Source organism: Capricornis sumatraensis, chromosome 13 (genome assembly GCF_032405125.1).
Source record: "Capricornis sumatraensis isolate serow.1 chromosome 13, serow.2, whole genome shotgun sequence".
Classification (NCBI taxonomy): Eukaryota; Metazoa; Chordata; class Mammalia; order Artiodactyla; family Bovidae; genus Capricornis; species Capricornis sumatraensis.
Window position 1 is genome coordinate 66,604,059 of NC_091081.1, and position 17,018 is coordinate 66,621,076.

Sequence of the window (17,018 nt, forward strand, 5' to 3'; positions counted from 1 at the left end):
CCATTTTTCTAGATTCCACATATATGTGTTAAGGTATAATATTTGTTTTTCTCTTTCTGACTTACTTCACTCTGACAGTCCTTAACTCCATCCACATCTATGTAGATGGCACAATTTCATTCCTTCCTATGGCTGAGTGATATTCCACTGTATTTCTGTACCACACCTTCTTTATCCACTCCTCTGCTGATGGACATTTAGGTTGCTTCCATGACTTGGCTATTTTAAATAGTGCTGCAATTAACATCGGGGTATATTTGTCTTTTCAAGTTATGGTTTTCTAGGGGCATATGTCTAGTAGTAGGATTGCTAGGTCTGTGGTAGTTCAATGTTTAGTTTTTAAGGAAACTGTATACTATTTTCCACAGTGGCTGTACCAGTTTATATTCCCCCCAATAGTGTAAGGTGGAAAAGGCGATGGCACCCCACTCCAGTACTCTTGCCTGGAAAATCCCATGGACGTAGAAGCCTGGTAGGCGGCAGTCCATAGGGTCGCACAAAGTTGGACACGACTGAAGCAACTTAGCAGCAGCACCCTCTCCAACATTTATTGTTTGTAGATTTTGTGATGATTTCCATTCTGACTGGTGTGAGGTGTGAGGTGATACCTCACCATAATCTTGTGCATTTCTCTGATAATTAGTGATGTTGAGCATCTTTTCAGGTGTCTGTTGGTCATCTGTATGTCTTCTTTGGAGAAGTATCTATTTAGATCTTCTTGCACCCATTTTTTGATTGGATTACTTGTTTGTTTGTTTTGACATAGAACTGCATGAACTGCTTGTATATTTTGGGGATTGCTCCCTTGTCAGTGTATTTATTTGCAACTATTTCTCCCATTCTGAGAGTTGTCTTTTCATATTCTTTATGGTTTCCTTTGCTGTGCAAAAAGCTCTTAAGTTTAATCAGGTCCCATTTATTTATTTTTGTTTTTATTTTCATTATTCTAGGAGATGGGTCAAAAAGATCTTGCTGAGATTTATGTTAAAGTCTGTTCTGCCTATGTTTTCCTCTGAGAGTTTTATAGTGTCTGGTCTTATATGTAGGTCTTTAATCTATTTTGAGTTTATTTTTAGATATGATGTTAGGGAGTATTCTAATTCCCTTCTTTTACATGTAGCTATCCAGTTGTCCCAGCACCACATACTGAAGAGACTGTCTTTTCTCCATTGTATATTCTGGCCTCTTTTGTCATAGATTAGGTGACCATCGGTGCATGGGTTTATCTCTGGCTTCCTATCTTATTCTATTGGTCTATATTTCTGTTTTTGTACCAGTACTATGTTGTCTTATTTACTATAGCTTTGAAGTACAGTCTGAGTCAGGGAACCTGATTCTTCCAGCTCATTTTTCTTTCTCAAGATTGCTTTGGCTACTTAGGGTGTTTTGTATTTCCACACAAATTGCAAATATTTTTGTTCTAGGTCTGTGAAAAACACCATTGGGAACTTGGTAGAGATTCCACTGAATCTATAGATTATTTTGGGTAATCTAGTCATTTTCACAATATTGATTCTTCCAATCCGAGGAGATGGTGTATCTCTCCATTTGTTTGTGTAGTCTTTCATTTCTTTCATCAGTGTCATATAGCTTATAGTTTTCTGTGTACAGGTCTTTTACCTCTTAACGTAAGTTTATTCCTAAGTATTTTATTCTTTTTGTTGCAATGGTAAATGAGATTGTTTCCTTAATTTTTCTTCCTGACTTTTCATTGTTAGTATGTAAGAATGCAAAGGATTCTGTGTATTAATTTTGTATCCTGAAATTTTACTAAGTTCATTGATGAGCTCTAGTACTTTTCTGATGGCATCTTTAGGATGTCCTCTGTATAGTATCATGTCATCTTCAAACAGTGACAGTTTTGCTTCTTCTTTTCCAATTTGTGTCCCTTTTATTTCATGTAATTGATTTGTTTTGACTTAGAGAATTTCCTTCCAATTCCTATGTTCTAATGTGTGTACATGTGTGACAGAGTATGTGATAATTGCATAAAATACTACACAGTTTTTATGCTTAAATAAAACAAAAGCAAAAATAAGGTTGAGAAACTCTAGGCTTTGAATCATAATTCTTTGTAAAGCTGAAAGAATTTTGCTGGAGGCAGAAAATCATGAAAAGAGTTATAGCCATGTCAGATATGAAGACATGTTGCTTATATGTGGAAAAATTGTCTAAGTCAAATAAAAATTGTGAAACACTTTATATAGACTATAATATTTCTAACATTTTATGAGGATTCTTAGGGTAGCTTTCATTCTGTTTTTATCATCTCCAGATTATACTGTTACCCTCATTTTCACCCTCTAAAAGTGAAGTAAATCTGTTTTCGGAAGAAAATCTTGAACTCATAAGAATTTGAAAAGTACGTGTTACTACACAGAAGTAAACACTTTACTATATATATTTGCTATAGATAATATGTGTTTGCTTGTGTGTAGAGGAGCAATTTAGTGACTATGTTTAAAAGACATCTTTGGAACAATTGGGAATTTTGATATGGACTACAGCATATGAGGGGCTTCCCCAGTGGCTCAGCGGTAAAGAATCTGACTGCTATGCAGAAGACACAAGAGACTCAGGTTAGATTCCTGGGTTGGAAAAATCCCCTGGAGGAAGGCATGGAAACCCACTCCAGTATTCTTTCCTGGAGAGTCTCCTGGACAGAGGAGCCTGGTAGGCTGCAGTTCACAGGGTCACAGAAAGTCAGACACAACTGAAGCAACTTAGCATGCACGCACCCATAGCATACTGGATAACAATAAAGTGCCAATGTTACATTTCTTGAATAGTGTGATAATTATGGTTCAGTAGTAAAATGTATTTTTAGGGGATGTATGTTGACATATTTAGGGCTGAAGTGTCATGATATTTATAAATTACTTTTAAACATGAGTGTGAATGTATCTGAGCGTATAGAAAGAGAGAAGGGGAATAACAAATTGTTAAAATTAGTGTATTTATGTAAAGAATATATAAATGCTCTTTTCATTCATTAGAAATATTCTAAGAAATATAGGCATCTTAAAGTGGACATATTTTTAGTCTTCCTATATCTCAATAAATAATTTAATCTTTCATGCATCAAATTCAGAAACACTGCTTTCTCTCTCCAAACACATATTTAATTTCCAATTACTGTTGATTTTCTCTTGAATATATTCAAATATGTCTGCCCCTTCCCAAACCTATAACATTTTTATACTAACATAATTTTTGACATTTTGCAAACTATGATCAACATTCCTCAAAAAACCAAGAATAAGCCTAGCAAAACATAATGGTGTCATCACCACTTAAATGCTTCCTGTGGCTTCCTATTGTACTCAGTACAAATCCTATAAGGCAAATTTCAAGAGCTTTGCTCTTTACCTTACTTTTGAGCTTCAGCTGAATGTTGGCTCTTGACTGTTTTTCAAGCTCTTTTATTATCACTGAACTTATTTTCCTGGCATCTTCACCTGCAAAATTTTCCCTTTTTCAGGTCTCATGTGAAGTATCACTTTCTTCAAACTTTTTTCTATGAGCCCCAAGATTGTACTGCCTATTCCTATAGACATTTCCAAAAGCTCCTGTACATACTCATCAACCAAAATTCTAATTGCCAACTATGCTTTATGTCCTTCAGCTAATATTATATTTTCCCTAACTTCATACATCAGCAGTTGACAGAGTGCCTAAAATGTAGCACATACAATATCCAGTTGTCAAATGACTACTGTGTGGGCTATACAGTGAAACTGATTTGTAATTCAGTGTTTATTAATTCATTCACAGTATTAAAATAAGACTGCCAGAAGCTGCTAAGAGAATGGCAGAGAAGTATAAGTATTCAGTAATTTCTAATAAAAAGAAAAAGGTATTTAGTTTATTTGGATCTCGGATGTAATTGGTTTATTTCTTAATCACTGGAAGAGACTCACTAGATGAGAGGAAATAGGATTAAAAACATGAATATAATCTATAGAGACAGAATCTATAGGAATAAAAGGCACATTAGTGGTTGCCTGACTCACTTGAAAAGACTCTGATGCTGGGAAAAATTGAAGACGGGAGGAGAAGGGGACGACAGAGGATGAGATGGTTGGATGGCATCACGGACTCGATGGACATGAGTCTGAGTAAACTCCGGGAGTTGGTGATGGACAGGGAGGCCTGAGGTGCTGCAGTCCATGGCATCACAGAGTTGGACATGACTGAGCAACTGAACTGAACTGAACTGATCCAGTGGTTGCCTGGGCTGGGAGTAGGGGTGAGGGTGTAATTGATGAGATGAGCACGGGGGTAATAGAAATGTTATATTTCTTGATTGTATGATGCTTATATGGGTGTATAAATTTGTCAAAACTCATCAAATGTATACTTAAAAGTTGCACATTATACTTTAATTGTTAGGTTTTTTTAATGCCTCAGTAATTTAAATAGCTTCTCAATAACATCTCCAGCAGAGAAAGTATTGCTATTGGAGGAAAATTGTATGAGATAATATTACTTAAAATTTCTAAATAGTAGTAATAATGCTGAAATCAGTTAAAAGAGCCTTTTTATGGTGGTTTCTATATAAAAGGAAATTAATGAGTCCCACACTAATTTTATTCAGTGATTAAATCACAAAACTACTGATCTTTCCCTTGTTTATTCATAGACCATCAGGTAATTAGGACTGTCTCTACTATATCATCTGCCAGCTGTGAGAATGAGAACAATAGTTATTCAGTTCAGCAGGATCATTATCATTCATATAAGAAAACAGGACTTTTGCAACTGTTAAAAACAGAGCTTAGATGTTTCATCTCCTTTTTCTCTGTAGTTATTGAATAAAAAGTCATGAACCAATTGGAGCCTTAGATGTCTATGTGCATATGCAATTAATTAAATCTAATTTATTTAATAGAAACCACCTAATACTGTTGGGCTTCCCTGGTGTCTCAGGGGTAAAGAATCTGTCTGCCAATGCAGGAAATGTGGGTTTGATTCCGGGGTCAGAAAGATCCCCCAGAGAATGAAATGGCAACCCACTCCAGTATTCTTGCCTGGGAAACCCCATGGATAGAGGAGCCTGACAGGTTACAGTCCATGGGGCCACAAAAAGAGTCAGATGCAACTTACCAGCTAAACAAAAACAATAGCCTAATATTATTGTAGCAGTGAAGGTTAATTTAAGAAATAGAAACAAACTCAAGGAAGCATGAGTTCTTATACTTAGATACCTTACAGTAATACCTTTCTTAATATACATCAGTCTTCATCTAGGTAATTCATATCAATTGTCTAACAAATACCATGTTAAGGCAAACTGCAGAAAGCAAAGGAAGTTTTCCAATCTATTTGGGCTGCTGTAATGAAATACCACAGACTGTGTGGCTTCAAACAACAGAAATTTATTGCTCACTGTCTAGGGGCTAGAAGTCTGAGCTCAGGGTGGTGGGTCTGAGAGCAGGATGCCAGCATGCTAGTGTCCTGGTGAAAGCCCTCTTCCATGTTGCAGACTGTAGACTTCTCACTGAGTCCTCACATCACAGAAGAGGCCAGTAATCTCTCTGGTGTCTCTTTAAAAAGGCACTAATCTCACTGATGAGGATTCTCCCTCATGATTCAAATGCTCCCTAAAGGCCCAACCTCCTAATACCATCACGTTTGAAGGTCAGGATTTCAACATGTGAATTTGGGGAGGACGCACACATTCAGACTATAAGCAAGAATCAATCACAGTTGGGGACTTCTTGTATTATAAATATTCTTGCCTCAACATTGAAAGTGAAAGTGTTAGTCCCTCAGTCATGTCCAGCTCTTTGTGAGTCCATGGACTGTATAGCCCACCAGGTTCCTCTGTCCATGGAATTCTCCAGGCAGGAATACTGCAGTGGGTTGCCATTCCTTTCTCCAAGAGATCTTCCCAACCCAGCAATCCAACCCAGGTCTCCCTGAGCCACTAGGGATTTTTACCTCAACATTAACTCTATTGAAAACGCAGTCACACACACACACACAACAGCAAACTCACTAAGAAATACTAATGGAAAATAAAGTAAGGGAAAATTAATGAGGCTAATAAATCATGACATATAATAATAAAAAGTGATGTGAAATTGACCAAACCATCTTTTTTTAATTCAAGGTATAACTCAGGTAAAATAAAATATTAAGATCTTAGGGTTCTAGCCACACTTTTAATACCTGGATAAACATATATCTTCTACCCAAAAGATAATAAAGCACATTGCCATCATCTCAGAAAATTATTTTGCGCCAATTTCCAGTAAATTCTTTTCTCAAAGGCGAGACTCAAAGGTGATATTTTCTGATTAATATCACCATAGATTAGCTTTCCCTACTATTAGCATTCATATAAATGCAATTGCATGGCAAGTGTTTCTTGTTTCTGGTTTCTTTCATTCAACTAACTGAGTTTGAGATTTATGATATGTTGCGTTTGTACTAGTAATAGGCCTAATGCTTATAACATTCCTTTACCTTCTTTTTAATGTTTATAGGGATTTTGATAATGATATTTGTATTACTTTACTCTTGCCATCAACTTATCTTGTCTTACCATAGGCTTACTAATTTTATTAATCTTAACAATAACAGTGTTCATCTTGATTTTAAAAAATTCCTTCTTCATATTTATGTCACTGGATTTTTATCTCTATTTTTATAATGACCTCTCTTTAGATTTAAGTTGCTTTTATGTGCCTAGCTTCTTATTTTGAAAAGTTAGGTAATTATTTCTTTTCTAATATATGGCACTATTATGAGAAGTTAGTTATTAATACTGTAAATTTTCATTAATCATTGCTTAACTTCAACCCACAAAAAAAAAAAAAGAAAAGAGTTCTGTTTACCTTATCATTTAGTTCAAAATATTTTCTGGAGCCCCTCATGGTTTTTTTGTCATGGCTTGTTACATGTATGTTTTAAATTTTTCACATATTTATTTATTTTACCACTACTTTATTGCAAGTGACTTCTAACTCAATACCAAAATCACTATAGAATATATTTCATGTTTTCAGTTCTTTGATGTAGATTAAGCTTTTTCTCATAGTCAAGTCTTTTGATGATTTTGGTAAAATTCCCAAGTGTAATTAGGAAGAATATGTATTTTGCATTTGGACACAGCACTCTACATGTATCATTAGATCAAGTTGGTGGATAATGTTGTTCAAGTGATCTACATTATTACTGAGTTTGTTTCTGTTTGTTTCATAAAATATCTGATACTAAAATATTGAGATATGACTCCATATTTCTCTTTTTTTTTCTTTTTTTCCCTTTTTTCAAAAATGTTTAACTCATGTGTTTTAAATCTGTAAAGAGGTGATAACATCATATGTGTTATGTTTTCTTAATAAGTTGTCTGATATTTAATATATCATGAAATATTCACATTTATCTTCTATAATATTCTGACTTAAAATTTATGTGATATTAATACAGCTTTACCATATTTTTTATGTTCACTTTGCCTGGCCTACTTGTTCCATGGTCTTATTTTTATGTGTCATACACACACACATATGCCAGGAGGAAATGATATTACAGGCAAAGCTTTGACCAGTAACCATTTATTCAATAAACTCACTAGATTCGTTTGACCTAAAATGAATTAGCTTGTATCAGGTATATTATAGAGATACTAATCTTTAGCCCAATGAAATTTAAGTCTTACAATTTCAGAGAGAAACAGAAAAACAAATGCAGGATATGAGTTGCCCTCCAATGCATCACTCAAACCCTTTAATTGCCACTCTGGAGGCTGCAAATCTGCAACATGACTTCTTACACTTCTTCTTACATCCATGAGATTTTACTCCTTGGATGTGAACAAACTCTGGGTGCATCTGATTCTATATTTTATTAAAAAAAAAACATAAACAGTACACAAGAAGGTGGAGATGTAGTATATCATATTCTGATTTGTTAGCGGTTTCCTATTGCTGAAAATTAAACTGGACCAGAACTGAAAGGTGATCATGATCCCTGTATTTTATTACTTCGTGCAATGCTGATGTGTAAGTGCTAGTCAGTTAATATTACATTTGTCCTTTGATACACAGTAAAGGAAAATTTGGATGCTGAGCAAGCCAGTCAGAGGGCTGGTGTCCCAGTTTAAAGTCAGAGGACTGTTGGGTCAAACTATAAAAACAGAAAATGCCTTAGGACAATAATGAAAGCAACCAACATCATCTCTCAAGGTGACCAGGATCTATGTTTCTAAATACAAGATCCTAAGAGAGAAGAATGATGCTTAATGAACTATGTGGATGAGGAATTTATCTCTCATGACTCATTCAGTTCCCTTTTCAATTTCAAAGGGAAAAACTTCAGTTAACCTTTACTGGTAATACAAGGTTATCATTAATAAATAGCCACAGTGTAATAGTTATTATAATTCAGAATAACAGTGTTTGGAATAAAGTGTTTTGTAGTCATTGGTGGAAAATATATTCATTCAAAATTATAGACAATATTAGAAGTTATATTTTAATCTCCATTTCTCTTCTTACACACTATAAAGGACCCCAATTTCTTTCCTTTTTTACTTCTTTTTTTTGTTTATTGTGCTCTAAATAATATTAATGCTATTAATGTATCAACATAGCCTCGTACTGAAATGTTTTAAAAGATCATTCATGAATACAGTAAAAAAAAAAAAGAAGAAGAAGAAGAAGCTCAGAAATGCAAAGAATTGTAAAAAGAGTGACTCTCACTCTTACAAGAAGAAGAAAATTAATGATAATTTTCAAACTCAACAGTGAACTGAGGTCTCAGGACAATCAGATAATCATAAATTTGAGAAAGAGAGCTGTCTAAGGGAGAAATGGACCTAGAACACTTGCTTAAATGAGGCCGCCATCACTGAGTTTCATATAAGCCAATAGAAAGCTATAGCTGAATCTTCTGAATTAATAAGCATTGAATGTAAAGAATGAGAATCTTGGAGAGCTTTCCTGTGGTACTAATTGGGAGAGCAAAACAGAACAGCAGTCAGTAACAATACCAAAACAAAGCTGTCTTCCCTATTTTGCCTTGGACCACGTACCTTCATCTGCTGGAGTCAGAAAAGGAAAGTGAAAAAAAAAAAAAATCACTAACCAGGGGACAAGCAGGAATATTTACTCTACCCAGCACTATAGCTGGAGGAGGGACATGTGTTGAGTGTGCCCTGACCCAGAGACACAGCACCTGACTAAGACTGATGATTAACTGGAAGTGCAAGCTCTTCCCCAGCCTCTATGATCAAACAAGCATGAACTGGATAAAAATAATAACAGTACAATTAGGAGAGATGAAAGACATATTATCTCTAGAGACAAGCACAAAGGAAAGATTTAAACCCAGGTAGGAAGCAGACATTAAGAAACTGATCTCTGGAAAACCAGGTCCTCCTTAATCATAAGGTATCGGGAAAGGGGTTTGAATCCTATAATGCACTGAGGATATTCATAGCAACAGCATACCTCAATTAAGCCCATCTACTAAAGGCCTGATGAAAGAAATGAAACATTTGCCTCTGAGCATTGAAAAACAAACAAACAAAAAAAGTCATCATCTACTTTCTTACATAATACTTCTAGCTTTCATTAAAAATTATGAGGCACAAAATCTATTAGGAAAAGCATACTTTGAAGCCATAAAGTATTCACCAGGACCATACTCTGATATGATACACACAGTAGAAACAATCAGAAAAGCAATTTAAAATAACTTTGTGAACTTGTATTAGCTTTAAATATACATTAAAAACTCTAGGACAACCACTTAAAAAGGTAAAAAATGCAAAATATAACAATGTAAATATGTTAAGAAAGGAGAGTAATGGAACCATGAGTGGTAAAAAACAAGTGAAGACAAAAATGTGGAAAAAAATACATACAACAAATAGAGAACAGTAACAAATACGGAGGCTATTAATCCAACTATACCAATAAATACTTTGAACATCAAATGGATTATATACACCAGTTGAAGGAAATTATAAGAATGGATTTAAAAACACAACCTAACTATATATGTTGTCTACAAAACCCCATTTTAAATATAAAGACACATACAGATAAGAAGCAAATGGATGCAGAATAATGTATAATTCTAAAACTAGAATGTTAGTCATTCAGTTGTGTTCGACTCTTTGCAATCCCATGGACTATAGCCCACAAGGCTTCTTATCCATGGAATTCTCCAGGCAAGAGTACTAGAGTGGGCAGCCATTCCCTTCTCCAGGGTATCCTCCCGACCTAGGGATCAAACTCATGTCTCCTGCATTGTAGGCAGATTCTTTACCATCTGAGCCACAAGGGAAGTCCGTTAACACTATCCCCCCAGCCACACACACACACAAAAACAGAAGTAACTATGTTAGTTTCAGACAGAGCAGATTTCAATGCAAGGAAACTCAACAGGATAAAAAAGGGTACATACATACATAATGATAAAGGAATCAGTTCTCCAAGAAGACATAACAATCCTTACTACTTCCACAATTAAGAACAGAATTTCAAATTCTGTGAGGCAGAAACTGACAGAATTCATCCCAAGGAGAAAGGGGTGAATCTTGTTACCACTTTGTCAGAAATGGACAGAACTAGTGGGCAGAAAAGCTATGACCAACCTAGACAGCATATTAAACAGCAGAGAAATTATTACTTTTCCAAAAAGGTCCATCTAGTCAAAGCTATGGTTTTTCTAGTACTCATGTATGGATGTGAGAGTTGGACTATAAAGAAAACTGAATGCCAAAGAATTGATGCTTCTGAACTGTGGCACTGGAGAAGACACTTGAGAGTCCCTTGGACTGCAAGTATATCAAACCAGTCCATCTTAAAGGACACCAGTCCTGAATATTCATTGGAAGGACTGATGTTGAAGCTGAAACTCCAATACTTTGGCCACCTGATGGGAAGAACTGACTCATTGGAAAAGACCCTGATGCTGGGAAAGATCGAAGACAGGAGGAGAAGGGGATGACTGAGGATGAGATGGCTGGATGGCGTCACCAACTTGATGGACATGAGTATGAGCAAACTCCAGGACATGACTGAGAAAGAGTCAGACATGACTGAGTGACTGAACTGAACTGAACACTACCTTATGCAACAATAGCAGAATAAATATTTTTCTCAAACTTACATGGAGCATCTACCAAGACATCACATTCTGAGACATATTTTAACTGAGATACACTTTAGCAAATTTAAAAGAGAAATTATTTAAGTTTTCCAATTGAGTGGCTATGGTTCCCATTGTAAGGTCGGGCCTTCAGAAAAGAGTAATTATGAAGCTCTTTAAAGATGGTGGGGCTTCCTCACAAATCTATTTCTCAAGTATCAGTGAAAAGTATGCCCTCTGAATCCTCCCAGTATGGGTGAGTAGGTCTTAAATGACAGATCCACTCTAATATTTCAATGCTTCCAAGCCTCTGAACCTCTGTAGTTCTTTTTTTTTTTTTAATGGAGTATAATTGTTTTACAATGTTGTATTAGTTTCTGCTGTACAACAAAGTGAGTCAGCTATACATATACGTATATTCCCTCACTCTAGAACCTCCACTCCCAACAACTCCATCCCAGGACTCTAAGTTGTCAGTTGTCACAGAGCACCAAGCTGAGTTCCTATGTTATACAACAGCTTTCAACTAGCTACCTATTTTACACATGGTGGTATGTATATGGCAATGTTACTCTCTCAATTTGTCCCACCTTCTCCTTCCCCCCATTAAACCAAGGGAGATCTAGCATCTCTGACTCATTCATGATCAGCTACCTTTTGGTAAAGAACGTAAAGGTTGCATTCCAAAGGGGTTTTGTCACTTTATCAGCAATTTATGAATATCCCAATTGTTTCAAATCTTTGCTAATACTTGAATGTGGTGAGTTTTTACTTTTTTGCCATTTTAATAGGTGTGAAATCTTATTTCATTATAATTTTAATTTGCACTTCCCTCATGACTAGGGCTCAAGAGCATTTTTTCATGTGCACAGTGAACACTCATATATATTCTTATAAAGTATCTCTTCAACTTTTTACCCATTTATAGTGTTGTTTTATTTATACTGTTTTTCTTTTATGGGTGAATCTTAAGAGATATAAATACTTGAGTTATAAAAATATATTCAGGATATATGGTATTTTCTAATTTATTTATTACAAAATCTTCTCCTAATTTATGGCCTGAATTTTCATTTTCTTACAGTGACTTTCAATGGAGAGAAGTTTTTGATTTGGATGAAGTCTAGTTCATCAATTTTTTCTTTTTTGCATTATGATTTCTTTCTCCCACCTGAAAATCATAGTCAATCGTTTTCTACTACATACTTTTTGTGGTTGTCTGTTTCACAGATTTTATAACTATTGCTTTTATACTCAGGTCTGAGATCTATATTGAGTTAGATTATTATGTACCATGTGAAATAAGAGTCAAGATTCACTTTTTAATTTATATATAGAGAGACCCAGTTGCATCTGTACCATTGTTGAAAATACTATCTTTTCTCTAATACAATTGCCTTGCCATCCTTGTCAAAAATGGCACAAATGTGCCTCAGTTATCAACAATATAGGAAATTTTGAAACCAGCTACTTTATGTCATATAACTCTTGCCTTAAAAAAAAAATATATGGCAAAAATGGATTTCAAGAATTTTTTGTTGCTACATTTATTTTAGAATCAGCTTATCAATTTCTACAAAGAAAAAATTCAATGAGATATTGATTTGGATTGTGTTGATTGATAGATCAATTTGGATCAAATTTCCCTTTTAAAAATATTGTCATCCAACACAGAAGCACTGTAAAAATATCCACTTATATAGGCCTTCTTTAATTACTCTCAATAGTGTTTTATAGTTTCTGCTGTAAAATTATTAAACATTATATTTAACATATACAAAATTATTCATTTATGAGACTTTTGATAATTTTCTTGTTCATCTTTAAAAATTATGTCTATTTCTCATTTATACAAGCAAGTGATTTTTCAATCAATTGTTTCATGGTTTTATAAAGTCAGTTAGTAGTTCTAGCAGATTTGTTAGATTCCTTAGAATTTCTAAAAATACAATGATGACTTCAGCAAATAAAGGCAGTTTAATTCTCTTTACAAGTTTTATGCCCAGATTTCTTTTTCTTGATTTAATAATTAGAAAAATATCCAGTTCAATATTAAATGCAAATAGTAAGAGTGAAAAATCTTTGTCTTTTCTTAATAATAGTGAATGCACAAAATAATAGTAAATATGCAGAAAAAAGATCTTCATGATCCAGAAAATTACGATGGTGTGATCACCAACCTAGAGCCAGACTTCTTGGAATGAGAAATCAAGTGAGCCTTAGAAAGCATCACTATGAACAAAGCTAGTGGAGGTGATGGAATTCTAGTTGGACTATTTCAAATTCTAAAAGATGATGTTGTGAAAGTGCTGCACTCAATATCCAAGCTAATTTGGAAAACTCAGCAGTGCCCACAGGACTGGAAAAGTTTTCATTCTAATCCCAAAGAAAGGCAATCCCAAAGTTTGTTAAAACTCATCTCACACACTAGAAAAACAATGCTCAAAATTCTCCAAAACAGGCTTCAGCAATACGTGAACCAGGAACTTCCAGATGCTCATGCTAGATTTAGAAAAGGCAGAGGAATCACAGATAAAATTGCCAACATCTGTTGGATCATTCAAAAAGCAAGAGAGCTCTAGAAAAATATCTACTTCTGCTTTATTGACTAGGCCAAAGACTGACTGCATGGACCACAATAAACTCTGGAAAATTCTTAAACAGGTGAGAATACCAAACCACCTGACCTGCCTCTTGAGAAATCTGTATGCAGGCCAGAAAACAACAGTTAGAACTGGACATGGAACAACAGACTGGTTCCAAATAGGGGAAAGACTACATCAAGCCTGTATATTGTCACCGTGCTTATTTAACTTATCTGCAGACTACATCATGAGAAATGCTGGGCTGGATGAAGCACAAGCTGGAATCAAGACTGCCAGGAGAAATATCAATAACCTCAGCTCGAGAAGGTCAGGAAGCAGGTCAGGAAGCAGAGCACTGAAGAACTGATGCTTTTGAACTATAGTGTTGGAGAAGACTCTTGAGAGTCCCTTGGACTGCAAGGAGATCCAACCAGTCCATTCTAAAGGAGATCAGTCCTGGGTGTTCTTTGGAAGGAATGATGCTAAAGCTGAAACTCCAGTACTTTGGGCACCTCGTGCGAAGAGTTGACTCATTGGAAAAGACTCTGATGCTGGGAGGGATTGGGGTCAGAGAAAAAGGGGTTGACAGAGGATGAGATGCCTGGATGACATCACCAATTCGATGGACGTGCGTTTGGGTGAACTCCGGGAGTTGGTGATGGACAGGGAGGCCTGGCATGCTGCAACTCAAGGGGTTGCAAAGAGTTGGACACAACTCAGCGACTGAACTGAACTGATGTAGATGACACCACTCTTGTGGCAGAAAGCAGGAAGAACTAAAGAGCCTCTTGATGAAAGTAAAGAGGAGAGTGAAAAAGTTGGCTTAAAACTCAACATTCACGGAGAAGGCAATGGCACCCCATTCTAGTACTCTTCCCTGGAAAATCCCATGGATGGAGGAGGCTGGTGGGCTGTAGTCCATGGAGTCGCAGAGTCGGACACAACTGAGCGACTTCACTTTCACTTTTCACTTTCATGCATTGGAGAAGGAAATGGCAATGCACTCCAGTGTTCTTGCCTGGAGAATCCCAGGGATGGGGGAGCCTGGTGGGCTGCCATCTATGGGGTCACACAGTCAGACACGATTGAAGTGACTTAGCAGCAGGAAGGAACTTCTGCACAGCAGAGAGAACTCTGCTCAGTGTTACATGGCAGCCTGATGGGAGGGGAGTCTGAGGGTGAATGGAGACATACACGTATATGGCTGAGTCCCTCTGCTGTCCACCTAAACTAGCACAACGCTGTAAATCAGGTATACTCCAAAACAAAATAAAAACAAAACAAAAAAAAACCCCTCAACATCAAGAAAACTAAGATCATGGTATCTGGTCCCATCACTTCATGGGAAATAGATGGGGAAACAGTGGAAACAGTGATAGACTTTATTTTGGGGGCTACAAAATCACTGCAGATGGTGGCTGCACCCATGAAATTAAAAGACACTTGCTCCTTGGAAGAAAAGTTATGACCAACCTAAACAGCATATTCAAAAGCACAGACATTGCTTTGCCAACAAAGGTTCATCTACTCAAAGCTATGGTTGTTCCAGTAGTCATGTATGGATGCGAACGTTGGACTGTACGGAAAACTGAGCGTTGAAGAATCAATGCTTTTCAACTGTGGGGTTGAAGAAGACTGTTGAGAGTCCCTTGGACTGCAAGGCAATCCAACCAATCTATCCTAAAGGAAATCAGTCCTGAATATTCATTCGAAGGACCTATGCTGAAGCAGAAACTCCAATACGTTGGCCCTGTGATGTGAAGAACTGACTCATTTGAAAAGTCCTTGATGCTGGGAAAGATTAAAGGCAGGAGAAGATGGGGATGACAGAGGATGAGACGGTTGGATGGCATCACCGACTCAATGGACATGAGTTTGAGTAAATTTTGGGAGTTGGTGATGGTCAGGGTGGCCTAGTGTACTGCAGTCCATGGGGTTGCAAAGAGTTGAACGCGACTGAGGAACTGAACTGAACTAAACTAATAGTGAGGAAGAATCCAGCTAGTTCTGTCCTAGATATTTCGTTTCTCTCTTTTTAAAGTTTGTTTTCAGTTAAATATTTGTGCAAAATCCAAATAGCTCTTCTAAAATTCATGCTATTTCCATCATCTTCGACATTTTTGGGTCTATTTCTATTGATTTTTTTAAAAATGTCTGATTATTGAGTCACAGTTTCCTGCTCCTTGGTGTGTTTAGGTTTTTTTAATTGGCTGCTGAACTTTGTGAGAATTGCATTATTGAGTGTGTTTTTTGAAATGCCTTTCTATAAAGAACGGTAAGTGCTGTTTTGGCAGGCAGTAGCCAGCAGTTTAGTTTGATTCTTTTCAGGTATATACTTTTTTTCTTTTTCTCTTCCAGTATACTGATACAAAATTGACATGCATGTGCTAAGTAATTTCCATCATGTCCAATTCTTTGTGACCCTATGGACCATGGCCCACCAGGCTGTTCTGTCTATGGGATTCTCCAGGTATGAATCATGGAGTGGGTTGCCATATCCTCCTCCAGGAGGGATCCCTCCTCCCACTTCCCTCCTCCTGCCTCAGGGATCAAACCCATATTTCTTACATCTCCTGCATTGGGAGATAGGTTCTTTACCACCAGTGCAACCTGGGAACCCAGAATTGACATGTAGCACTGTATTACAGACTTCCCTGGTGGCTCAGATGGTAAAGCATCTGCCTACAATGCAGGAGACCCAGGCTTAATCCCTGGGTTGGGAAGATCTCCTGGAGAAGGTGATGGCACCCCACTCCAGTACTCTTGCCTGGAAAATCCCATGGACAGAGGAGCCTGGTAGGCTACAGTCCATGGGGTCACAAAGAGTTGGACACGACTGAGTGACTTCACTTCTATTTTCAATGTATTATAATGTTGGACTTAGACACATCAAAAAATGATTATCACAATAAATTAGATGAAACATCCACCATCTCATGTGGTAAAAATTAAATAACAGGAAAAATGTTCTTTCTTATGATGAATACACTTAGGATTTACTCTCTTAACAATTTCCATATATAATGTGTGTGCATGGATGCTAAGTTGTTCAGTCATGTCCAACTCTTTGCAACCCTATGGACAAAAGCCTGCCAGGTTCCTCTGTCCACAGGCCAGAATATTGGAGTGGGTTGCAATAACCTCCTTTGGGGGATTTTTCCAACCCAGGGAACAAACTCTTTTCTCCTGCATTGGTAGGCAGGTACTTTATCACCAGTGCCACCTGGGAAGACTCCATATATAATGTTGCTGTTGTAGCTCAGTCATGTCCAGCTTTTGCCACCCTGTGGACTGCAGCACATCAGGCTTCCCCATTCTGCACCA